General features: G+C 36.6%; 1 protein-coding gene across 2 annotated transcripts in view; it reads right to left on the bottom strand.

Moving 5' to 3' along the window:
* The window catches only part of LOC150088069 (TAR DNA-binding protein 43-like), a 62,027-nt gene that overhangs the window by 14,948 nt on the left and 19,930 nt on the right, over positions 1 to 27,149 (bottom strand). The gene's annotated exons all lie outside the window — the stretch shown is intronic.

The following is a 27,149-nucleotide window of genomic DNA, read 5'->3' as shown; positions in this document are numbered from 1 at the left end:
GAAATTTCTTGTGCTATATGCATTACTTCACTCATCTTCTACTACACTCCGCTCAATTCCAGACTTTTCATCCAATGAACCCACTCCCCATGAAAAAAAAACTGACAGTCCTGTATTATCCAAGAAAATTCATTATTTTCTTCCAATTTATCTTGTTTCCTGTTAGATTTTTGTTCTATCCAGAGTAAATCCTGTTTAATGCTTGCTTGACCAATTCACCCTCCTCTTGCATCTGGGCCTATTACCATTTATTTTTGCTTCAAATATCTGTTTAACTTTAATGGAGGAGGGATGGGAGAACTCCCACCTTTCTCCATTCCCATAACACTGTAAGTTTGCTTCACTTACCTTTGATTGGATATTCATTATACTAAATTTTTTTCTTAAATACCTCATTTGTAATATAGTCTTCCGATTGCTTCCATCTGTTAGTTCCATTTTTGATTTTTTCTCATTTCCGAAGTTCTCATTTTCTCAAGAACGTTCTCATTTCTGAAGAATAATTTTCAAATCGCGATCTGCTTCATTGCCTCTCTCGCTATCAAGAGAAGCTGATACGCTCTCGCTTTTGAATTGTACTGCAGCTCCCCGATGTAAAGTATATTTGTGTTAAATAAGCAAATCTAGGTATGCATAATCTGCAGGCTTCTAAATTGACAGTTATATGTTATAAAATATGATGTGTGTGTGTACACGGTGTTCTCCACAGGACATATGGAACGGGCGAACCGGTCGGTGAATTTAACTGACCACCCAGCTAAAATTTAAGTGTTTCTCGCAGTACCATACGGTACTACTCACTGATCTCGATCGATATTAATTCGAACATACTATGCGATTGAGGTCAATGCAACAAGAGCTTATAATGTTAAATTATGCAATTCATTTTTGCTGTCACATTTATAAATAACAGAAAATTTTATAATATTGCGAAGTATTACACTTCCCCACCCGGGATATATATATATATATTTATTTTTGTAGCCCCAATCATAAGAAAGGAGGTGTACTATTAGTACTATTAATGAACAACTACTTAAGAAGTTTCCTTCCTTTTTTAAAGGGAAAAACAGCCATCACGTCTTTTGTAATATCTGCAATACCCATATTTCCATTGGAAATAAAGGAAGACTGGATACTACAGAGCATATCTCAACAAGCATATCTTACAGAGCATATCTCAACAAGCATATCTTACAGAGCATTTCTTATGAAACATAAGAAAAATCTACAATCAACAGCAAATACATCAAGTGTTTTACGAAAATTTATCACATTGAATGATAAAATAAAATGTGAGAGCTGCAGAAATTATAATTTCATACCATACTGTTTTACATGGTCAATCATGTAAATCACACAATTGTTCCACAGATTTATTCAAAACCATTTTTAAAGATTCCAGCATTTGTAGGAAAATGAACTGTGGAAGAACAAAAGCTGAGGCTATAATTGTAAATGTTTTTGCACCACACACACACACACACACACACACAACAGAGAAAATTTTGCACGATCAAAAATCCTAAGAATAACAAAACAAAATGAAACTCAGATACAATTTCTTCAATGATTGTCAATGTATCGAGAGAAACTAAATTACTTTCAAAATGTATTGGATTTTTGGGAGATAACTGTAACAAACTTTGGTGGGTTGAAAGAACTGGATGTAAAAATGTTTTTTATAAATTAAAATACTGGTCAAAGGCAAAATAACTGGAGTTGGGTATCCTTTACATGTTGTTCATAACATGGCTCATAAAATGAATTAAATCAAGTATCGATTAACATTGATGGTATTGTTGTGGCGATTCACAAGCATTTTTCAATATTTACTGTACGAGTAGCTAAATTAAGAGTTTTGTGAATATGTAGGTACTGAATATAAAATACTGAATATCAACAGTACAACTAGATGGCTTTCACTATTCCCTGCTGTTGAATGCATATTAGAAATTTTTAATGTTTTAAAGTCAAAATTTTCTCACTTTGAACAACCCACCAGTAATTTTAAATGAATTCTTCCTTAACAATATGAGTGATATTTATTCGTATTGTTAAGGAATTTGTGGTTGATACATTCAGGAAAATTCTGCGAGTTTTTTTATTGCAAAAAATTTGTGAAAATGGAAAAGATTATGACATTGACAAATTTAAAAATGAAATGGAACTATGTATACTTGATCATTTGCATATATAAAAATATGGAAGAGCTTAAAATCTTAAAATTCATGGCATTGATAGATTGTTCTAAAATGGGTGATACACAGAGTGCTTTGGATTTTTTTTTTTTTTATGAAAAAGGAATAAAAATCAATGATAGATTATTTGACCAATTTATGAATTTTAAGGAATTTGTTTCTGAGAAAAAGGAGATGATAATTGGGAAAAATTATTAGCCCACAGAAAACGGGCTGAATATGTCAATCAATGCAAGAGAGTTCCGAGGTATGTTCCAAGCTTTTAAAAATTGTTCAACATACATTAATATACATTTTCTATTTTTGCCCACAATGGGAAAGTAGAGCGTGTATTTTTATTAATTAGCAATCAATGGAGCAACATTAGAAATAAAATGGAAACAAATACTGTGAATAGCATTTTGTTGGTTACTTATAAATTTAAAATGGATTGTAAAACATTTTATAATTGCTTACTTTGTAATCCAAAACTTACTGAAAATTATTGGCAGTAATGATAAATACATATTGTAATTTTTTTAGTAATAAATATAATTTTTAAAATGTCCTCATTTTTAAAACTAAAAATGTCCTAGTTTTTCCTATTTTGTCCAAGGCCTTTGAATTCTAGATCTGGTAACTCTACATTATATCAGATTGGTCCACTTGAGATCGATGGGTCAACTGTTGATGACCCTGCTCGGGTAGCTAACAAACTAAATGAATATTTTGCATCGACATTCACACATGAGGAGTTATTCAGCGAGGGGAATGCCAGAGGTGTATTCAACTCTAGCAGTAAGCTAGAGAATCTTGTAATAACTGAGAGCAAAGTGGAGGAGAAATTGTTGAAGATAAACACAAGAAAGGCACCTGGGGTGGATGGGATCTATCCAGTTATATTAAAGGAGGCAGCAAAGGAGGTAAGCAAACCCTTAGCCATAATTATGAGAGCTTCCTTGGACTCAGGGGAGGTACCCATTGACTGGAGATGTGCAAATGTGACCCCAATTCACAAAGGGGGATCAAAGGCTGACACAAGTAATTATAGACCTGTGAGTTTAACTTCTGTTCCCGGAAAATTAATGGAGGCACTGGTGAAAGAAGCACTGCAGGATCATCTAGACAAGACTTCAGTTATAGCTAGGACACAGCATGGTTTTGTTAAGGGGAAGTCTTGCCTGACCAATTTGATTGGATACTATGATGCAGTCACAAAAGAACTGGATGCAGGGAATAACTTTGATATTATATACTTGGATCTTAGAAAGGCTTTTGATACTGTTGCACATGGAAGACTGCTGCACAAATTGGAGCAGTGTGGCATTGGAGGCAAGTTGCTGCTATGGATAAAGGGGTGGTTGAGGGGGAGAAGACAGAGAGTGGTAATCAATGGACACTGCTCATCGTGGACTAATGTTATTAGTGGAGTCCCTCAGGGTTCAGTATTGGGGCCTTTATTGTTTTCTGTATTTATAAATGATATTGATGATGGTATATCAGGCTTAATGTCCAAGTTTGCAGACGATACGAAGGTTGGCAGGGTTGTCAAGGACACTACTGACACTATGCTGCTGCAACAGGATTTGGAAAGGTTGAGCAGATGGGCTTCGAGGTGGCAAATGAAGTTTAACATTGACAAATGTAAAGTACTACATATGGGAAACAGCAACCCCAGAGCAACGTATCAACTCTGTGGTACTACACTGACAGTGGTAGAGAATGAAAGGGACCTGGGGGTGGTGGTGCAGGCAGATATGAAGTTCTCTGAGCAGTGCAGACGAGCTGCAAGAGTAGCTCATGGTGTATTGTCAATGATATATAGGAATTTTTCTAGCAGGGATAAGGAGGTGATTATTCCCTTGTATAAGGCAATGGTCAGGCCACACCTAGAGTACTGTATACAGGCCTGGAGGCCTCATTTCAGGAAGGATGTAGAGCTGCTGGAACGAGTACAGAGAAGGGCAACTAGATTGGTGAATGGGACAAAGGGGTTCTCTTACGAAGAAAGGCTTAAGTTTTGCAAATTACAGTGTCTGGAAACTAGGCACCAGCGGGGTGATCTGATAGAGGTGTACAAAGCCTTGAATGGTTTGAGCATGCTCAATGCTGATGGGATTCTTCCTCTAGCTCAGAAAAATCACCTGAGAGGGCATAAATTCAAATTGAGGAAAGACAGATGTAGGATAGATGTGCGGAAATTTGCCTTTAGCCAGCGGGTGGTTGGTGGGTGGAACAGACTTCCATCCCTTGTCGTGGAAGTTGATAGCCTAAATAAGTTTAAGGCTCAGCTGGACAGGTATTTCGAACGAACAGAGGGGTGAAGTGGAAGTGGTTATTTTTATTTATTTATGTTACTTTTTTTTTTTTTTTTTTTGGCTGATGCTGCATAAGCTTGCTTTCTTGCATCAAATGCCTCTACTAATGCTAATGCTAATATGCTGTACATTCTTCAAGGTTATGCAATAAAAGAAGGTCTAAAATCACACACTTCGTAATATTATTCTTTATTTTAATAATAGTGTCTGGGATAAATACTGATAATGAAAGATATAAAAAACTAGATGAAATTCATGCAATACTTTAGAGCAATTGAAAATGTGTGGATTCAGATTACAATTAAGCTGAACAAATTAATAATTGTAAAGGATTTTTTTCCTCCATACAATTAAAACGCTTATGAAAATCTTTCTAGAGCAAAATATTTTAAATCACGAAAACCCAAGGTCTGAATAGTGCATCATCATGCGTTTGAACACCTTGGCACAATGTTTATTGGCTCCAAAAATTCATGTTTCCATGTTTCTAATTTTTTACATTGGACCCTCTCTGAGCTCAGAGATATGGTGAAGCTGAACCACCCACCATAAGATATGCTGTGAGACCTTTTTTGTTATGGTCCCATTATGATTTTCACGTGTTTTCTTTGATTTTGAATTTTTATTTCCTGTAGAAAAATAAGTCGCAACCAGTACCCAAATCAACTGTCACAAATTTGCTTTTTTTCATGCAAATCCTCCCACAGCTGTATTTACAATGTGGGATACACAGCATTATAATTTTCTAAAGTTTTTCTTTTACCATAAACATTTTTGGCATAGGTGGACTTTGAAAATAATTTGTACTGAATTTTTTGTCAAAACTATTTCATTCAAATGAGACTAACAAAGCATTAATAATAAGGGAAGTCAGTTAATTGTTGTCAGCTGACTTTCCTTATCACAATGATTGGCATCAGCTGATAACTGTCATTAAAACATTTATTGTAATGTGATTTTACCATACATTACTAAGTTCAAAAGGTATAAATTGTTTGATTTGGTGTCCCCTATCTTCCTTTAGTTCACCAATTTGCAAGTGCAAAAAAACATTATTGCAAACTTTGAATTTACTGCACATTAAAATGACGCTTTTGCACTATCGAATATATGAGACCAGTGTGAAGCCTTAAAGCCAATAAACTACTTGATTACAATTTAATTGAATTTTATTTACTTAATTTCAGTTTGTTTTGTTTTAAAATATTGAGCTTTTATTTTGCTTTCAGCAAGAACTGTTAATATATTTGGTGGCATACCTGCATTATGATTAGGCTTGTCAATTAGCTTTGACCAACAGTGAAATTTACATTGTGTTTTAGTTTGAATTGTTTCGAGTTTTACAGTGTCTGTTTGTATTTAGTTTTAGTTCCATCTGTCACTTTCAACAGAATAGAGGCACATGTGGTGAATGCTGCTCATGCCTCTACTAATGCTAATTCACTTTTCACAAACAGGACATAACAGAAATGCCATCTGAGAATTCAACGGTTTATGTCCCCTGACAAAGTGGTTATGAGGTCGATTCCCCTAACTTTTCCTTTTTATTATTATTCATCTTAAAATAGTTGTCAGCACTTGCTTCTGGATCCGTGCAGGAATATAATTTACTCCCTTTATTCAAGGATGCAGTTGCACCTTATTTTCTGTTCATAATATAAAACTGTTCATTTGATTAATCATTACTGAGATTATTACAAGATTACTATACATGTGCCCAGTGTTTTCTTTTTTTGTCAACATATCAAAAATAATTATATTTTAAAAATTTAAATATATAACCTATTTTAACAAAATAAATTAATAACCACATACCTCTACAATTTTTTTTAACCAAAGTGAAGTTTAAAAAAAAAAACAAGATCGTTTCAAGAGATGTTTCAACTTCCTTTTTTAAATTTTATTAATTACTGTGTTCTCATCAAATATTTTGGGACATTTTACCACATTTTATTAATGAGATTACCCTCCCCTCATTTGAGAGATCTTTCATTTCAGTTGGTTGAAAAATGTAGAAATTAACACAGCATTTCTTACATAGAGAAAGTAATATTTTTTATATGCACTTAGTGACCAGTTTATTAGGTATACTTTCCTTACAGTAGGTAACATATCCTTTAGCCACAATATTAGATACATGATGTTGGGATACGTACTCTAAAAGGAGCTATAAGTGATCCAAAGGGATGCATGCTAGATCACGCAAACTAAATTGCATCCTGCAGTTGGGTGATGGTGAATCCATATAGTGACCAGCTTGTTCATCTCATCCCACAGAAGTCCAATCTGTGTTAAGATACAGTGGCCAAACAGGCCAATGAATTTTCAAACAGGCCTATGGGGCTGGGAAATTCCATACTGCAATAATTACATTCAAACACCAGCCAAGAGATTAAAAATTTTACTACAAAATAAAAGTAAAATACAAAAATAAAATATAATAAAATACTATGATACAATATCGGGAGACTAAACTATTACGATAAAATAAATTACAATAAAACAATTAAAAACAATACTAAAATTGTTAAAATTTGCTAAAATACCGAAGCTTTCGGAGACTGAGATCCAGTGCCAATTGTGAAGAGTGTTATGTGGGGGGAGACGGGGCGGCGTTTAAAAGACCGTCTGGGGTAGCACATGACCGCTATTATGACTGCAAACCATGCGAGGTCTGCTGTGGCAGAGCATTTCTGGGAAATGCTACATTGGATCTCCCATAAGGACGCAGTCATTACTGACCGTGCCCATGGATTTTGGGAACGCAAGTGGCTCGAGAGCTTGCGAATCGGTTCATCCAGTCATAATACTATTAACAGGGACAGGGGTATGCGTTTACACCCCCTGTTTGAGGCGGTTGTCCTCAGACGGGATGACCGGTTCCATTTGACACGCTCCCGAGCCACTTCCGTTTCCAATGCGTATGTGGGGAATGCCGACCATGTGCCTGGTGAATCATGTGTGTGAGTGCCATGGGCCTGCTACTTAAGGATGTATCACTGCAGTAATAGTACACTGCTGAAGAAGGAGACAGCAGTCTCCGAAAGCTTTGGTATTTTAGCAAATTTTAACGATTTTAGTATTGTTTTATCGTAATTTATTTTATTTTATTGTAATAGTTTAGTCTCCCGATATTGTATCATAGTATTTTATTATATTTTATTTTTGTATTTTACTTTATTTTATAGTAAAATTTTTAATTGCTTGGCTGGTGTTTGAGTGTAATTATTGCAGCAGGCCAATGAAGTATGGTAAAGTTGCTGTTATGCTCCTGAAATCACACCCAACTAATCCATGGCATGTGAAATGGCACATTATCCTGCTAAAAAGTAACCATTATCAGATAGATAATCTGATAGCATGAAGGAATATAATTGTAAGCATGAAGGAATATAATTGGTTTACAATAATATATACAAACAGGATGTAGCATTTAGATACCGATTCACTGACAACAGGGGGAGACCTAACATGGGTCACAGAAACATTCCTTCCATCATCACACTTCCACCACTAGCCTGCAAGACTGACAACTGGTAACAATGGGTCCACTGAGTGGTGGTGCTGCTGCTACCATACCCTTGTCCTGCCATCAGCAAGGAACAACAGGAACCACAATTTGCTCAGGAGTGAAAGCAAAGGACCCCACTTCCATTCCTCAAATACCTATATCAATGTTTCTGTGCCCACTGTACCCATTGTTGCTTGTTTTTTAGATGTAACAGTAGAGCCTACTGCAGCCATCTGCAGTTATTCTCCATCCAAGACCTGGTCTAACATATTGTACACAACTGTTATTTGATCAATTGTGGCCTGTCTGTTAGATAGCACAATTCTTTCAGCTTCCACAGGTCAGTCATATCAACAAGCTCTCTCCAGTTAAAGGATACTGTTGGCTAGATGTTTCAATATACTCTAGACAATGTTGTGCATGAATCCCCCCTCCCCCAGCAGGGCAGTGGTGACCATGGCACCTACATAAAAACAGAAAGAATTGACTCCATCACATCACACCACACCACACCACCTAGTCATTTAGGTGGTAATGTAATCTGGTACAGATGTGCGACTGTTTTTGACCAAGTATTCAACTACTTGGATGGTGGGAGCATTCCTAATAAATTGGCCATTCAGTGAATACCCATTATAATTAAAACAATAAAAATAATCATTTTTTAACAAGTAATTCCTCTCTCCATCGTTATTATTACCATTACTGTGTCCTACTCTTTCTCTGATAATTCAGAAACATTTCTTATCCTTCAAATATTTGGTGAATTAACCAATCAGACCATGGTGCACCAGCTCTTACGGTATCTAATTCATAAAACTTTTTCATGTATATTGTCTATGGACAATATATGGAAGCGAGTGTTCAAGACAGTTTGCACACTGTGGGCAAAAAACATGAAATAACTCACAAGGTAGGGGGGTATTCCCTCCAAATGAGATCAGGTAAGTGCAGCACTGATTGAAGATGCCTTTAAGAATTATTCTCCAGTCTCCAAAGTGATAATTTGTTTTGAAAGGTCCGATTCAAATCCAAACCTCTCAAAACAAATGACACCCACTATACTGTCAAAAAAAAAAAAAAAAAACCTCAAAATTCTTAAAAGGTCGTCATCTGTATATTTCCCCATGAAAACTGATTTTTGTAACATGTTCTTAACAGAGCAAACTAAAACTAAAAATCCTGTATGATCTTGTCAGATTAAAGTTAACATTAAAAATGGAAAAGAGAATTTTCACTTACATGATCAGTCATGAGGTACACAGAATTTGCCAACAGCAAGAGCACAGTTATCTGATAAAACAACAGCCTTACTTCTAAAATTCTAAGAAAATCCATGATGCAGATCAAAAGTCAAAACCACACTGAAGGAATATTAAATTTCACACTGATATCACTAATATTGATCAGTACTCCATTTTATTCTGTTCTGATGCACATTAACACCCAAGGGTTTGAGAGTGTTGTCATGCTTTAAGCATTTGTGAAAGAGGGAATTTCAGAAATATTTTAAAAAGCAAGTAGAATAAATGTAAAATAAAACTGCCAGTTTATTTAAATTATAGCAGTCAACACTTAGCAATTCATTTCAGGAAAAGTGGACAAGTACCTAATCACATAGTTCATATTTTTTCAGAAAGTTACACAGAACCAGTCAAACGTTAAGGATCCCTTGTTTGCAATTTAAAAATATATCTGCACACAACTTGAAAGCTGGTACTATATTAGTAAAAAATGCCTTTTGGAATGGGAAAATATAACAATAAACTGAAAGACAGTGAAAGCATTTAAAGGTTTAATATTAAGCAAATAATTCAAGGAAGCAAACTTCTATAGCATCAGCCAAAAAATATATATATATATAATAATAATAATAAAATAAACAAAAAACAGTTCCCACATCAACTAATAATTTGTCTTATTCTTCCTTACATCAGTTAAAACTATAGACAACAACAGGTGGAAGTTTGTTCCAACAATCAACTACCCTCTGGCTAAAAGCAAACTTCTGCTCATCTATCATGCATCATCCTTCCTCAATTTAAATTTATGCCCACCTTAACAGAGCAAACTGTAAGGATGTTTAAAGCTTCATCGAAGCTTTAAACATCTCAATCAGATCTCCTCACATGTGCCTAGTTTCCAGACGTTGCAATTTGCAGAAAGTTTTTCTTGGTAAGAATACCATCTTCTTCTCCACACTAATCTCATTACTCTTCTTTGCACCCATTTCAACAGATCCACATCATATCTTCCAGATCTGTATACAGTACTCAAGAAGTAATTTTACCATTGCCTTACATATCTGCTGTCCTAGCAGCCCATCTAAACAGCTCACAGAACTTCAAGTCTGATTACACAATTAATCCAAGATCTTTTTGATGTGAAAACATCTATCGCGACACTAGAGTAAAATCAATTGGTAATGAAATTTTCTTGTAACGGAAATGACACAACTAATTGGTAACGAAGAACGATGACCACTTAGATTTTAAATGATGCAAATTATGTCACTTCCTATTAGGTGGCTGTTAGATTTTAAATGACACGTGACATCACGTCTTAAATAGCGCTAACGATGCTAACTCAGTCACTAACATTGATTCAGTAGGGTAAGTAGTTCATGCAGTAGAGTAAGTTCATACTAAGATACGGAAATGACGTCACTTCCTAAAGGCCACTAACTCAGTCACTAACACTGATTCAGTAGAGTAAGCAGCTGTTATTTGGTTTTTAGGAGCATTAGCAACTAAGGCCATATTGCTCTGGGGATATGTGGTGGTCATTCCCTGACCTTTCCGCATCCTCAGTATTTGGTGGCTCACGGGCTCGAACCCCGGTCTAATCAAGAAGCGTGTGCAACGCACTGCTGCTCCTGCCCACCTGGCTACGAAGCCGCCGGAGTAAGCAGCGGGTAGTAATATAATGCAAGAATAAAAGCTTCGAAGCCACCGAAGAAGCATCTCGTGTTGAAAAAGAAAGAGTTCAAAAACATGGAGAACGAAAAAAATGCAGACTTTAATAAAATATGCAGATTTTATTAAACAATATTCTTTCACACAAGACCATTTAATTGCTTAAAATTTAAACGGCTTTGATTCAAGAATGCAACAATAAAACAAGCACTTCAACAAACAATAACTTCTTGCAGTGAGTTACACTAGTCTACAAATGGATTTCGTTAACTATTGAATTGTAAAAATACCTTTAAAAGTATTTCAAAGATGGCTAAAACTCCAGCTGAGGGAAATTGAGAAGTATGCAAGAACAAAAGCTTCAAAGCCACCGAAGAAGCTTCCCATACCGATAAAAGAATGAGTTCAAAAACACAGAAAAGAAAAAAAAAAAATGCAGAGTTTAATAAAATCTGCTTTTCAAGTTTTGATTAACATCAACCTTCTACATTGACTTCTCATCAAGAAACGGGACCGTCGATATCACAAAATTATATTCAAGAACTTCTTGAAGATTTCGATCCTGAGTTCAAATGAATTACCTGAGGATTTTCAACTGATTCCGAACCGGCTAGACAGAGTATACTGCAACAACCAGCTTCAACTTTGAGTGACCTGCTAGAACGAAGGCTCATCGGTTTGCTATGGATAGAGAAATCGATTTAGAAGCCATACCGATCACAAAAAGAAGTACAAGTGTTTCGTTGAATAACAACAGAACAATCTCAGCTAAACGAAATTATTTTCCGCTAATACCAGCTTGTGCTATTACCATCTGTAAATATCAGGGAGGTACTTTCGATTGCGTAGTTTACAAATACAAGAAATGTCACGAACAACAACTAGTTTATGCTGCATTATCTTATCAATGATCTTTACATTATTGCTGCAAATGGAGAAAAGAAATTTTATCATGGATTGAGAAATGCTACATCCACTCTTGCACTTCAAGCTGAAATGACCAGGTTGTCGAGTAATATTCTATTTACCATGCAAGATACTTTATACGAGTTTACCAATAAAACGACAAGATCTTTCCATTCTAACATTAAATTGTCAAAGTTTATGTTGTCACGCTGACAATTCACTGATGCAGTCACACAACAATCCAATTTACTTCTACTTTCTAAAACGTGGCTAAATAACAAAAAAAGAAGCAAGCATACTTAACTTCAGTTGTGTTGTTCAATTCAAACGAGAAGATCAACAAGCTGCTGGTGTAGCAGTTTATCATAAGAGAAAATCGCACTCATGTTGTTACTTCTCATATGGAAGTGATTTATTGACAAACTTTTTTTCTTTTTTTTTTTAATAAATTATAATCATAAATAATACTGATGATGGTATATCAAGCTTAATGTCCAGGTTTGCAGACGATACAAAAGTTGGCAGGGTTGTTAAGGACACTACTGATGCTATGCTGCTGCAACAGGATCTGGAAAGGTTGAGCAGTGAGCTGAGAGGTGGCAAATGAAGTTTAACATTGACAAATGTAAGGTACTACATATGGGAAACAGCAACCCCAGAGCAATGTATCAACTCTGTGGTACTACACTGACAGTGGTAGAGAATGAAAAGGACTTGGGGGTAATTGTGCAGGCAGATATGAAGTTCTCTGAGCAGTGCAAATGGGCTGCAAGAGTAGCTCATGGTGTCTTGTCAATGATATACAGGAATTTTTCTAGCAGGGATAAGGAGGTGATTGTTCCCTTGTATAAGGCAATGGTCAGGCCACACCTTGAGTACTGTATACAGGTGTGGGGGCCTCATTTCTAGAAGGATGTATAGCTGCTGGAACGAGTACAGAGAAGGGCAGCAAGATTAGTGAACGGAACAAAGGGTTGCTCGTACAAAGGCTTAAGTTTTGCAAATTACAGTGTCTGGAGACTAGGCACCTGCGAGGTGATCTGATAGAGGTGTATAAAGCTTTGAATGGTTTGAGCATGCTCAATGCTGATGGGATTCTGCCTTTTGCTCAGAATAATCACCTGAGAGGGCATAAATTCAAATTGAGGAAAGACAGATGTAGGATAGATGAGCAGAAATTTGCCTTTAGCCAGCGGGTAGTTGGTTGGCAGAACAGACTTCCATCCCTTGTTATGGAAGTTGATAGCCTAAATAAATTTAAGGCTCAGCTGAACAGGTATTTCGAACGAACAGAGGGGTGAAGTGGAAGTTTTTTTTTTTTTTTTTTCCTGGCTGATGCTGCATAAGCTTGCTTTCTTGCATCATATGCCTCTACTAATGCTAATGCTAACTGTTAGCAAACCTGTGAGTGTTAGACCTGTTGGAGACATTTGTGCAGCTGAATGCCTTCTTTCTGATGGTCAAACGATATTGTTGGTAGTCATTTACATTTCACCTAACCAAAAGTTGGAACACATCATTGTATTCATCAATTTCGTTTTACTTCCTTACATGATTGAAGGAGCTGCATTGCTACAACAATTTTCTCACAAGAAATGCAACTGAATATCAATGATACTTAGTGGAGATTTCAATGTTAATTTTGCAGATATTCAATCCAAACCTCTGACTGATTTCTTAGAAAATAAATTTTGGACTAATGTTAAATACTTCTAGATCTGTATAGACTACTAATCAATAATTGATGCTATATTTCAAAGACATTTACACTCTTTACAATCTCAAGTGTATGTATATTTTAGCTATCACAAACCCAATTTAAGTAAATTACCTATTGAACATGTATTGCAACCTTAAATTCATGAAACCTTCGAAAAAAAATAAATGCTTTAAAATGTTAAAATGTTTGGATTCTTTTCATACTAAACCCCTTTAACCTAGTCCAAGCCAAGGATGTCTTCACATAAAATAAAATATCTTTCATGCATTCAGGATGCACATGTTTTTTTATTCTCCACTACCCCACATGCAGTTGGTATGTCAATATTAAACTTCAGTTGCCATTTCCAGCCCATCTACCTAATTTTTCTAGATCTTGTTACAGTAGTATACCTTGATTACTGGCATTAACCACCCTGTCAACCTTTGTATCATCTGCAAACTCAGACATTAAACCTGATATGCTTCCATCAATATCATTAATAAATACCAAAAACAAAAATGGACCAGCACTGAACCCTTGAGGATTCCACTAATAACATTAGTCCAAGGAGGCAAGTACCCATTTATGACCACTCTCTCCTCTTGCACTCAACCATCCCCCTATCCATGTAGTAATAACTTACTCCCAATATCACACTGCTCCAATTTGTATAGCAGTTCAAATGTGGAACAATATCAAAAACAATAATGTCTAAGATGTCAAATTTATTATTTTCATCTAATTCCTTTGTGATTACCTCATAGTAGTATTTAGAATTGAGAGACCAACTCCTTCATAAATCTTGCTCTAATTGCTATATAAATAGCATTACTGTCAGGTTGATCCCATATTACTTCTTTTAACTATCAACTCCATTTCCCTGACACAGTGATCATATTTACAGATCTGTAATTACTCACTTTACCCTTTTAACCCCCCCTATGAATAGGAGAGACATTTTCACATCTCCAGTCTGAATCCAAGGATTATTATGGTTTAAGATTTGCTTACTTCATTACCTGCTTCATTAACATAACCGGATAGAAGTCATCAGCCATGGGTACCTTATTTACTTTTAAGTTTCACAAGTTTCTCTGCCAGCTTCCTTTCAGTTATCATAAAATCATTTAACTCTGATTTAGAATTAGGTATAATTTTTGTATCCCCACCACTAAAAACTTCTTCATGTGTGAATGTAGATGCAAAATATTTATTCAATGTCAACAATATGTACAAGATCATCAACAGTTAAGCCATTCACATCCAGTGAACCAATGTGGTTCCTCCCCTTCCTTCTAGTATTATTATAAGCAATATATTTTGCTGCTTATATACAGGTTTCAAAATTTAAGAAACTAAAACCATCTTACTTAATGTAATTCATAATAAAAATAAGCTGATTCTCACAATAACCTATAGTAGATCACCTGCAGGCTAATGGTGGAGATGCAGGTACAAAGACGTGACCTTGAGAGAGAGACAGACAGATAAGTCTGTGAATGAGAGTAGCCTTGTGCAGGTGAAGCTTTTACGGCTCCAGAAAATACAGAAGTTTTTTTCTGTTTTATTAACTCATATTGGCATATTAACTTATTTTCTAGAGTAGCTTTATATTCCTAGTTACGATACTTAGTTTAAATTTTAGCTTAGATAAAGATTTTGTTATTACTTAGTATTGGCAGGGGTATCCAATCCACATGTTTTACAAGTTTTGCAGCTCCGGAGAACAGTAAGTTTGTTAGCAATATTCAGCCGCTTAATTGACTAATTGTTCTATTAAATTATTTTCTATAAGAAGCATATAGACCTAGTCAAGATCCTTGGTTTATTCTGAATTCTGACAGCAAGATTTTGGAAGTTAATTAATACTTAAGTGTCCGAAGATTTACAGTTCGTAACTTGCCGCCATTGTTACACAATATAACATTATATCCCGAACTAGATAGCATTAGCTTAGTATAGTATAGTATATAATATTATCAATTAATCAGTAAAATTTATTAATCTACTTAAACTTCATTGTCAATTAAATTGTACATTTTAACTAAATACATATAACAACCTAGAGTTTACAAACGTAACATAATTAATTAATACATAACTTGATATATTGGAACTCTGAGATAATGCTCGATACTGAAAAAAAAATATATAGATATATAGTGTTATAACTGCATTGGAATACAAGTTTAGGGTTATAATTCTGTACTGGAATTGAATTGGAATCATGACTCAAGACCAGAGCAGCAAAGCAAAAGTCTCAAGCTAATGGGAGTGCTGTGGTTCAAGGGAGAACTGAGGGGGGGGGGGGCAGTTGCCCTCTGAATCACAGCCTTTTAAAATACACTATTTGCTTGATGTTTGTGGAGCAATCAGGTACGGGACATGATATTGCCAAGGGGGATGTCTTTGTGTGTGCACGATGTAAGGAGTGTGAGGAAATGAGGCAAAAACTCAGTGTTGTTATGGGCCTATATGAGAGCTTGAAGGACAGGGTGGATGCCCTCGAAGGATCTAAATTGAGGGGCCCATCAAGCTCTCAGCTGTCCACATCAACGCCAGAGCTTGCACTTGATAATCATGCAACACAACGGCAACCTCCAAGGCAGAATGCAATGGTCCCACAGTAACTAGTACTTGTTGGTGACTATTGTCAGGGAAATGGGGAACATGGTATGTAAAAAGGATAGGTGGAACAGGACCAGGGTATGTCTGCCAGGGGAAAAGGTTAAGGAGGTTGTAGAGCGGATATCATCTTTTAAGGGCACAAAAGCTGATATTGGCACTAATGATATTAAGAGTAGGAGACCGGTGGAATTACTTAACAAGTACATGTCACTGTTGAAAAAACGCCGTGAATTAAAGTTGAATTTAAAAGTGTCTGCAATTCTGCCCAGACACGATAGGAGGCAGTATATGATGTGAGCCTTGTCAATCAATTCGGCCCTGGAAAGACTGTGCAAGGCTCAAGGGGTAGATTTTTTTTCAGCCTGGTCTGTACTTGTTAACAGGAGAGACTGCTTCTACAGGGATAGGATAACTTAAATAGAAAGGTTACAAGAATATTTGCTGATGCTATCGAGTTAGGTGGGTCGGATACAAGGACTAATAGATTAACAGTAGCCACTGGCAGAGGTGAAAGTGATTCTTGCACTGCTTCTATTGGATTGAGCAGCAGCCTGGTAAACAAGATGCAGGGTATTTCAGAGACTGCTGGGAGTCATCGCAGTACAAGTAAATACATGGGTTGTGTTAGTGTAGCTAAGAATAGGAACAGGTGCAAGTATACTTGCATATACACCAATGCTAGGAGTTTGGTAAATAAATTTGATGAATTTGAGGTATTGCTCAAAACATCAAAGGCAGATATTGTTAGGATATCAGAGACGTGGTGTCATACATATATAAGAAAAGCAAAACTGGAATTTGGGGAGTACAATGTGTACAGGAAGGATAGACAGAATAGGAAGGGAGGAGGGGTTATGCTATTAGTTAAGAAACACAAAATGCAAGGAATTACACCCAGTCAACATGGATGGACAGTGCAGTGTCGAGTCAGTTTGGTGTGACATAAGCATTGGGAGATCAAAATTGAGAGTAGGAGTGTGTTATAGGCCTAATGACTCTGATGAGTATAATAAACTGTACAGGGAAATAGAGTGGACCAGCAAATCAGACTGTCTTATAGTGGGGATTTTAACTTCCTAGATGTAGACTGGAACTTGTGGGTTTGTCACTCGCACACTAAAAAAGCTTTTGTGGATTTATTGGATGATTGTTTTCTACATCAGCATGTTCGGGAGGCAACTAGAGGGAGTAATACTCTTGATCTGATTATCAGTAGTGATTCTTCATGCATTAAGAATCTGCAGATAAAGGAACCACTAGGTGGCAGTGATCATACTGTGCTGAAGTGAGATTTACTCAAAGAGGTGACTACCATCAGGGGTAAAGGGAAGGGTTTTTGATTTCGTAAAGGCAACTACGGTGATCTGGGACAGTATTTAAATTCTACACGGTACGACCAACTGATGATGTTACCAACAGCAAATTCAAAATGGGAACAATTCAAAGAATTAATCTTGGAAGTTACTAGGCTTTACATACCAACTAAGAAATATTGTTCAAGGTTTAGGCCTAAATGGATGTCAATTTAACTAATGAGACATATGGCAGAGAAGAAAAATGCATGGGATACATATAAATTAATGGGTGACATGGAAGCTTATGATAGATATAAGCTGGTCTGTAACCAAGTCACAAAGAAGATTAGGCAGGCAAAGGCAGATTATGAGAAATCTTTGGCAAAGGATGCAAAGAAAAACAGCAAAGAGTTCTTTACCTACATAAATCCTAGAAGGAAAGGGATGAATCAGATTGGTCCACTGGATATTGATGGTTCAACTGGTGATGACCCTGCTCAGGTGGCTAACAAACTAAATGAGTATTCTGCATCTACATTCACACATGAGGAGTTATTTAGGGAGGGGAATGCCAGAGGTGAATTGAACTCTGGCAGTGAGCTAGATGATTTTGTAATAACTGAGAGGAAAGTGGAGGAGAAATTGTTTAAGATAAACATAAAAAAGGCACCCAGGGTGGAAGGGATCTATCCAGTTATATTAAAGGAGGCTTTAACCATAATTATGAGAGCTTCCTTGGACTCAGGGGAGGTACCAATGGACTGGAGATGTGCAAATGTGACCCCAATTCACAAAGGAGAATCAAAGAGCGACACAAGTAATTATAGACCTGTTACTTTAACTTCTGTTTCAGGAAAATTAATGGAGACACTGGCAAAAGAAGCACTGCAGGATCATCTAGACAAGACTTCAGTTATACCTCAGACACAGCATGGTTTTGTTAAGGGAAAGTCTTGCCTGACCAATTTCATTAGATACTATGATGTGGTCACAAATTGAACTGGATGAAGGGAATGAATAACTTCGATATCATATACAGTGGATTTCGGTTATATGGCCCACCGGTTAATCGGGGCAGCGGTTTATTTGGGGCAAATCTTAAAAAACAGAACCCAATCGAGAAAATAGCCAAGGTTTACTTCACTTAATTGGGACAAAATGCCGTTTAATTGGGGCAGGAGACCGCAGCACTGAAGATTACACTACGATTGTCTCCGACTGTACAACGTAGTTCGGTTGGATTTCTGGAGGTCACAACCAACCATAAAACAATAAAAACAATTAGCAGTCACCTGTTTATTGGGCTTTTGTGTTAGTTAAATCTGTCATAAACTGATAGTAAACTCGATCTTATTGAATTTGCGATAATACCGACAGCTGGAATTCTGTGGGTTATTATGGTAAAATGTGTTTACACTTCCATAAAATCTTCAATCATATAAAAAAAATAATTTTCATAATCTTCTCTTCATTCCTATTTTTAAAGCTTCGTAATTTGTTACTCCGTTCTCACTTGCGCGTATTGTGTTACTTGCAATTTGTGTGTGCCGTGTTCTTTGTTATTGATTGCTTATCTTTTTGATATTTTAAATTTTAACCCCCACCCACAAATGACAGTGAACAGAAATGTCAACTAGTTTAGTTAGTATGTACATATTACAGTATGTATTAATTATTCTGATTATCATGTATATTCTTCCGAATTTCACATATCATTTAATTTTTTAATTGGTAAGGTAATAAAAGGGTAAATTTGTACTTAATATATCTTTACTTTTATAGCCTGTGGATAATATTCCTCCTATTTTTGCTAATTAGAATCGCCGTTTAATTGAATTAAAATTCAATTCACAAATGTGATCACAATGACCAGCGCTTACTGCACATCGTATAGTGAACGGTACTTTACAATGGTGACTCCATCGTAACGTGATTTGATTGTACAGTGAACCAATTGTAAAGGGGGGGGCATTGTATTTTTAACAATTTACGTGAAACTTAGTACCGTGCATGGGTTGAAGGAGAAGTATGGGGGAAGGGGGATGCCGGAAACTTAACATGGGTTTCACCACTTCAAGCCTCCAATAAGCAAAGTGGTGGTATTTCACCGGTTGATGAAAGTCATCTACCAGCAGACGATACGAAGGTTGATAGGGTTGCTAAGGACACTAATGGTAGTATGCTGCTGCTGCAACAGGATCTAGAAATGTTTAGCAGATGAGCTGAGAGGTGACAAATGAAATTTAACATTGACAAATGTAAAGTACTACATATGGGAAGCAGTAACCCCAGAATAACATATCAACTGCGTGGTACTATACTGACAGTGGTAGAGAACGAAAAGGACCTAGGAGTAATTGTGCAGGCAGATATGGAGTTTTCTGAGCAGTGCAGACAGTCTGCAAGAGTAGCTCATGGTGTCTTGTCAATGATATACAGCAATTTTCCTAGCAGGGATAAGGAGGTGATTATCCCCTTGTATAAGAAAATGGTCAGGCCACACCTTGAGTACTGTATACAGGTCTGGAGGCCTCATTTTAAGAAGGATGTAGAGCTGTAGAACAAAAGGATGCTCTTACAAAGAAAGGCTTCTTAAGTGTTGCAAATTACAGTGTCTGGAGACTAGGCACCTGTGAGGTGATCTGACTGAGGTGTATAAAAAGCCTCGAGTAGTTTGAGTATGCTCAATGCTGATGGGATTCTTCCTCTTGATCAGAATAATCACCTGAGAGGGCATAAATTCAAACTGAGGAAAGACAGATGTAGGATAGATGTGCGGAAATTTGCCTTTAGCCAGCGGGTAGTTTGCCTTTAGCCAGCGGAAATTTGCCTTTAGCCAGCGGGTAGTTGATTGGGGAACAGACTTCCATCCTTTGTTGTGGAAGCTGATAGCCTAAATAAATTTAAGGTTGTGCTGGACAGGTATATGGAATGGATGGAGGGCTGAAATGGGAGAGTTTTTTTTTTTTTTTTTTGGCGGATGCTGCATAAACTTGCTTTCTTGCATCATGTGCCTCTACTAATGCTAATGCTAAAGTCAGTCAGAAATTGACTTATTCTGTTGTCCAACTAACTTATCTGTGTTGCCAAGTTTCTGTAAATTATACGTATTGTATGGTTCACCTGCCTTTTGCAGTATGACAGTATCCTCTCAACCAAAACGAATTGTATAGATGCCTACATACATACACAACATGGTTTACACAAAATAAGCAATTCCTTTTTCTTTTTAAAGCTGCAACAATAATATAACTATTAATCGCAATTAAGAAAAACAGATAAATTTATACCTCTCAACTTTATGAAATCGGAATCTATAAAACTTTTAATACAGACACCTTCAATATCTTGACCAACAGTTCGAAGGAACAAACTTTCCTTTTTGTAGAAAGTTTCTTCCTAATTACCATTCCTGATATCTCTATCAAAAGTGAATGGTTTTAAATTTAACTTTAAAAATTTCACAAAAACCGTAATTTAATGAGAATTAAAACGGGGGGGGGGGGGGTTGATTTTTGATTTTTTTTTTTTTGATTTGGTAGTTGTTGGCGCATCGGCTTCTGTGGCCATATTGCACCTCCCAAGGTTTTTGCAGTACTTTGATCCAAGCCCGAGGCGGGAATCGAACCCGCGACCTTTGGGTTGCCAGGCAGGTACTTTACCCACTCGGCTAGCCGGTCGGCGGGGGGGGGGGGGGGGTGGAGAGAGCATCGTGTTTCTGACTAAACTTCTGGTTAAAGCAGATAAAATAAACTAAGGAAACAATAGGATACGCTGAACATACATCACTGAAATAAAAACTAAACTAACTGAGCAATTATTAGTTTTGCTTTGCTTCAATCGGAAATTCTGTTTATGTAAAGTAACATCTCTGATTTTTGTACATATGAAATTAACACTTTTCATATTTTAAGTTTCCTTCAAAACTCTACTGCTGAAAGAGTTATCGTTATCAATGCATCTAGCAAACCTGTGCATTTATTAATTTAATTGTAAGTATTTTGAAAAATATAATATATTTGTGAATATGAATTCAGTAAGTTCAAATTGGGGTTGGGGGAACTGAAATATGCAAAACAAGAAGGTTCCTGTAAAAGCATAATAGGGATGATTTTCACAACCTTCTATAATTTCTATTTTAACTTCTGCACATCTATTCTGCAACCATCCTTCCTCAGTTTGAATTTATGCCCCCCCCCTCATGTGTGTGTGTGTGTGTGTGTGTGTGTAGTCTGAGCTGTTGTTGTTATGTGGTTTTTAGGAGCATTAGCAACTAAGGCCATATTGCTCCGGGATATGCGGTGGTCATTCCCTGACCTTTCCGCATCCTCCGAATTTGGTGGTGATGGGCTCGAACCCCGGTCTAATCAAGAAGCATGTGCTACGCACTGCTGCTCCTTCCCACCTGGCTACGGAGGCGCACGTACTCTGAGCAAGAGGAAGCATCCCATCAGCATTAAACTTGCTCAATCCATTCAAAGACAAACACCTCAGTTGGATCTTCTCACAAGAGTCTAGTCTCCAGATGTTGCAATTTGCAAAACTGAAGCCTTTCTTGGTAAGAGCACACCACCCCTTTGTTCCCCTCACCAATCTTGTTGCTTTTCCCTGTACCTTTTTTTTTTTTTATGAAAACCCCAAACACGAAAGGTGTCAAAACCTATAGTACTTAGTACCGTGCATAGGTTGAAAGAGAAGTATGGGGAGGGATGCCGGAAACTTTGCTCTAGAGACTAAACATGGGTTTCACCACTTCAAGCCTCCAATAAGCAAAGTGGTGATATTGCACCGGTTGATGAGAGTCATCTACCCTGTACCTATTCAGCAGCTCTATATCCTTCAGAAAATGAGGCCTCCAGACCTGTATGCAGTACTCAAGATGTGGCCTGACCACTGCCTTATACAATGGGATAATTACCTCCTTATCCCTGCTGGCAAAATTCCTGTATATCACTGACAAAATCCCACGAGAAACAGGAATGTTGCTAGCAGGAATAAAGAGGTGATTATACAATTGTATAAGGCAATGGCCAGGCTACATCAAATGAGGTCGCCAGGCCTCATTTTAGGAAGGATGTAGCACTGGTGGAACAGGTACAGGAGCAAAAGACTGGTGAGGGGAACAAAGGTGTGCTCTTACCAAGAAAGGTTTCAGTTTTGCAAACTACAGCATCTGGAAATTAGACACCTGCAAGGTGATCTAAATGATGTGTTTAAGGCTTTTATGGATTGAGAAAGTTCAATGATATGAAATTCTTCCTTTGCTCAGACTACACACGAGGAGGCATAAATTAAAATTGAGGAAGGTGGTTGCAGACAGAGCAGCCCCAAAATTTGTGGGGGCCCTGGGATCCTGTGCAAAACTTATACAGGGTGTTTTTGTAATAGTCATTTTATTTTTCAAATAAAAGTTATTTAATTTTTCAAATTGTACAGTAAATAAGAAAAAATTAAATAATTTTATATTATACTGAACAAAAATTTTAATTATGAATAATAGTTAATACAGTAACCAACAATATTGTTTTAACCATTTGAGTGCAGGGCCCTGTTCAACAGAACTGGTTGGACGTGGTTGTGGCTGGCACTGTTGTAGAATAGATGTGTGGAAATGGTTAGATTGAATAAATTCAAGGAAGAACTAGACAAACTACTGGAGAGGATGGATAGGGTTTTTTTTTTTTTTTTTTCTGATGCTCTATAAGCTTGCTTTCTTGCATCATTTGCCACTACTAAAAAATTTTATGGAAAAATTGTAAAATCACAGGAATTATAATAATATATGTTTACTCCTACATTCCCATTGGTCTCACACTGTGTCAAGCAATGATAGCCTGAAAAAGGTTTAAGATCATATTACTACAATTTACAACGAAAAACCCACTTTTCTGGGAGTAAAGCAAAGTGCAACTGTCACCCTAAGACTGCATAATTTCATCATGCTGAAAAGTAATATGCAAATGTTACTTCATCAAGACAGGAAGTGAACCAAGGCGTTTTCCCAAACTAAGGAAACACAGTGATAGCAAAACTAGCACATCATTTCTCAAAAGGGCAAAAGCAATTGTGGTCAAACAAAATTACCAGGCCTTCGAAATGTGGCTCTACCGAAGAATGCTGAAAATTCCGTGGACAGCCAAGATAACCAACGCACAGGTCCTGCAGGGCATGCACACAGAACGGGACCTGCTCAAAACCATCATCAGCAGGAAATGCAAATACCTAGGTCACATCGCTAGGAACCAACAAAAATATCACCTACTACCACTCATCCTGGAGGGAAAGATCGAAGGCAAGAAACGCCCAGGCAGACCGAAAATGGCATGGCTAGATAATATCAACACCTGGCTTCACATGACAACAGCACAAATTCACAAATTCTACACGCAGTGCTAGACAGAGAACAATATCAAAACGAAGTCGCAAACGCCATTCGGCAGCATTAAAGAAGAAGAAGAATGCAGAGAGATACATAGGATGTTTCAAAAGTACATGAAAAAAATTCTTGGATCATATTCTGGAGTCCAAAGTAAGGAGGGATGGGGGGGGGGAAGTTGCACAAACGTACCTGACTATGATTATAAAGCTATAGCAGTATGCAATTAAAAACATGTTACTTAATGTATGCAATGCTTTATATTTCAGGCACATTAGCAAAGAGTAATAAATAATTCGTAAAAAAAAATCTCTTTTATGTATGAACCAAAAGAAATTCAATTCTGCACATCCATATTTTATTCATTTCTAAAATCAGCCCATGAGAAAACAAATATAATATCCAGTCTTTTAGCTACAATACACAGTATATGGATAACTATGTGATATGTATGAAAAAGGTAAATAATAACTGCCAAATTTCTATTGGTTCAATTTTAATAAAATATGGGGAGGCTCAATAAATTTTTCCAAACAGCCAAACAAAATTTCATGAAACAGTGAGAGTTGATGCTGAGAGTCAAATTTTTACATGTGGACAAATGGACAAAGAAATAATAATTGCTGGATTTCTGTTGGGTCAAATTGTCTACAGATCTCTCAAATATTGCTAAGTAAAAACTTTCATGCAAATCCATCCACTAGAATTTGAGTTTATTACATGCAGATAGACGGCCTCCGTAGCCGAGTGGGCAAGAGCGAGAGTGCAGTAGCACACGCTCTTTGAGTAGACCGGGGTTCAAGCCCCTGACTGCTGAATACGGTCGATCTGCCAACCCGCACTGGACCAGCGTGGCAGATTATGGTCCATTTCCCTCAGCATGAATTGTTGAGGAGGCTTCCATCCTGCAGTGGGTTGATAATGGCTGCACTTTACTTTTACTTTACATGCAGATAGACACAAAAAGAAATAATAATTGCTGGATTTCTATTGGCCCAATTTTGATGAAATTTGGAATGGCTCAAATTTTTCTAAAAGAGCCAAGTATAAAATCTCATGAAAATGCCATCCATCAGGAGGCTATTTATTAAAAGCAGATGGACAGAAGGATGGGCAGACATGGTAAAGACAATACATACATTACACATATACAGTAGAGCAGTGTTTCTCAACCTGTGTGCCACAGAAAATGCAACTAAAAAAAATTAATAAATCCAAGTTTTATAATAAAAATTAATTTTTTTTTTTTTTGTCCTCACCTTTCACATTATTATATGGGGTCAGCGTTTTTATTGTTTTGGCATGCAATTTTTACAGCCGGATGCCCTTCCTGATGCCAACCCTCACCCTTTATTTGGGCTGAGAATATGTGGTGGTCATTCCCTGACCTTCCGCATCCTCCATATTTGGTGGTCACAGGCTCGAACCCCGGTCTAATCAAGAAGCGTGTGCTATGCACTACTGCTCCTGCCCACCTGGCTATGGAGGTGCCAATAAAAATTAATTTATAAAACTAGAAAAACAAGGTACAGAATTTTATAATATGGCTAAAATATCTGATAAAAAAAAAACCCAAGAAGCCAGCTATTTAGTAGCCGAACTGGTGAAAAAAAAAAAAAATAATAATAAATAAATCTCACCTGATTGCAGAAAGTCTGATTTTACCAGCATGCTGGATAATCGTGAAAAGTATTTTGGGAGAGGAAACTGAAAAAAATATAATGATGACAGTACCACTTTCGAACAACACAATTAGCAGGCGTATAAAAGAAATATCCAATGATATTGAAGAACAAGTTGTTTGAAATATTAATAATTTTGGGCGACTGTTTGCAGTACAAGTAGATAATTCTACAGATATTAGTGGCAAAGCCCAATTAACAGCATTTGTCTTCTTCTTCAGTGTGCCATCTCTGCAGAGGTTGGCTGTCATCTTCGCAATGGACAGATGTGAGGTAGAAGCCCTAAACAAACCCTCGTTACTCTGATCATAACACTCTCTGAGGTTTGCTAACCAAGATTTCCTTCTTTTCCCTCAACTTCTTTTTCCACTGATCTTGCCCTGGATTATCAATTGCAACATCTTATATTCGTCATTCCTCATCATATGTCCTAAATATTTTAGTTTCCTCTCCTTAATGGTGTTAGTTATTTCAGTCTTTTCCTTCATTCGTCTCATGATCTCATCATCCTTATCAGTCCATGAAACTGTTGACATTCGTCCGTAGCACCAGATCTAAAAAGCATTTAGTTTACTCTGAGTCTTCTTGGTCAGTGTCCAGGCCTCAGCTCCATAAAAGAGGCCAGAAAAGACAAACCATCTCAATATTTTTGTTCTTAAAGGAAGCATAAGACCACTGCGGCATAGAAGATTCTTCATTTTAAGGAAGGCTGCATGTGCTTGTTCAATTGTTGTGCATACTTCAATAGAATGGTCCCAGTCCTCGCTCAACATACAACCAAAATAGCGATAACTTTTAACCCTTTCAATTTCTTCATTATTGATTTTTTTTTTTTTTTCACTTCTTTCTTACTGATCACCATAAGTTTTGTTTTCTTAATGTTTAACTTCAGACCAAAATTTTCACTTATTCTAATTAACTCTATCCATTAATGCTTGTAAATCTTTCTCAGAGTTTGCCAGCAATATAGTATCATCTGCATATCTGATCATATTTATTGTATTGCCATTAATCTTTATCCTTTCTGTACATCCCTCTAAAGCTTCTTTAAAAATTTCTTCAGTACATACATTGAACAATATAGGTGAAATAATACAACCTTGATGAACTCCTCTTTTAATTTGACAAGTTGTTCACCTTTAAAGAAAAGTTGACTGTATGGAAAAAATATAGAAATGAAAAAAAATTTTGAAATGTTTTCTTTGACTGCCAAAACAAATTATATTAAAATAATTAATGTAATAAGCAAAACATTAGAGCTGTTAAAGACAAAAATTGAGCATTACTTCCCATCCCTTGATACCAAAAAATATTTGTGGGTAAGAGACCCATTTGCAACAAGAAACCTTCCAACGTTAGAACTTAATTTGCAAAAGGAAGAAGAATTGGCCGAGATCAGTAGTGACCAGTCACTGTAAATTCACTTTAATAACACTAATATTAGCGAATTTTGGATCAAAATTCAAAACTCAACAAATTTCGGAAAAGCCAATTAGAAATTTATTGCCATTCTCCACTTCCTACTTGTGCGAAACAAGGTTTTCCACTTTAAATGAGATTAAACAAAAAAAGTGAGAGACTAAAGTCAGTAGAAGAGGAGCTAACAGTAAGCCTACCCACAATAAATCCTCATATT

This window comes from Mastigoproctus giganteus, chromosome 3 (assembly GCF_048544385.1).
Source record: "Mastigoproctus giganteus isolate SK-2022 chromosome 3, ASM4854438v1, whole genome shotgun sequence".
Classification (NCBI taxonomy): Eukaryota; Metazoa; Arthropoda; class Arachnida; order Uropygi; family Thelyphonidae; genus Mastigoproctus; species Mastigoproctus giganteus.
Note: the sequence above shows the minus strand (reverse complement) of the source record. Positions and strands in the feature narration are given on the sequence as shown.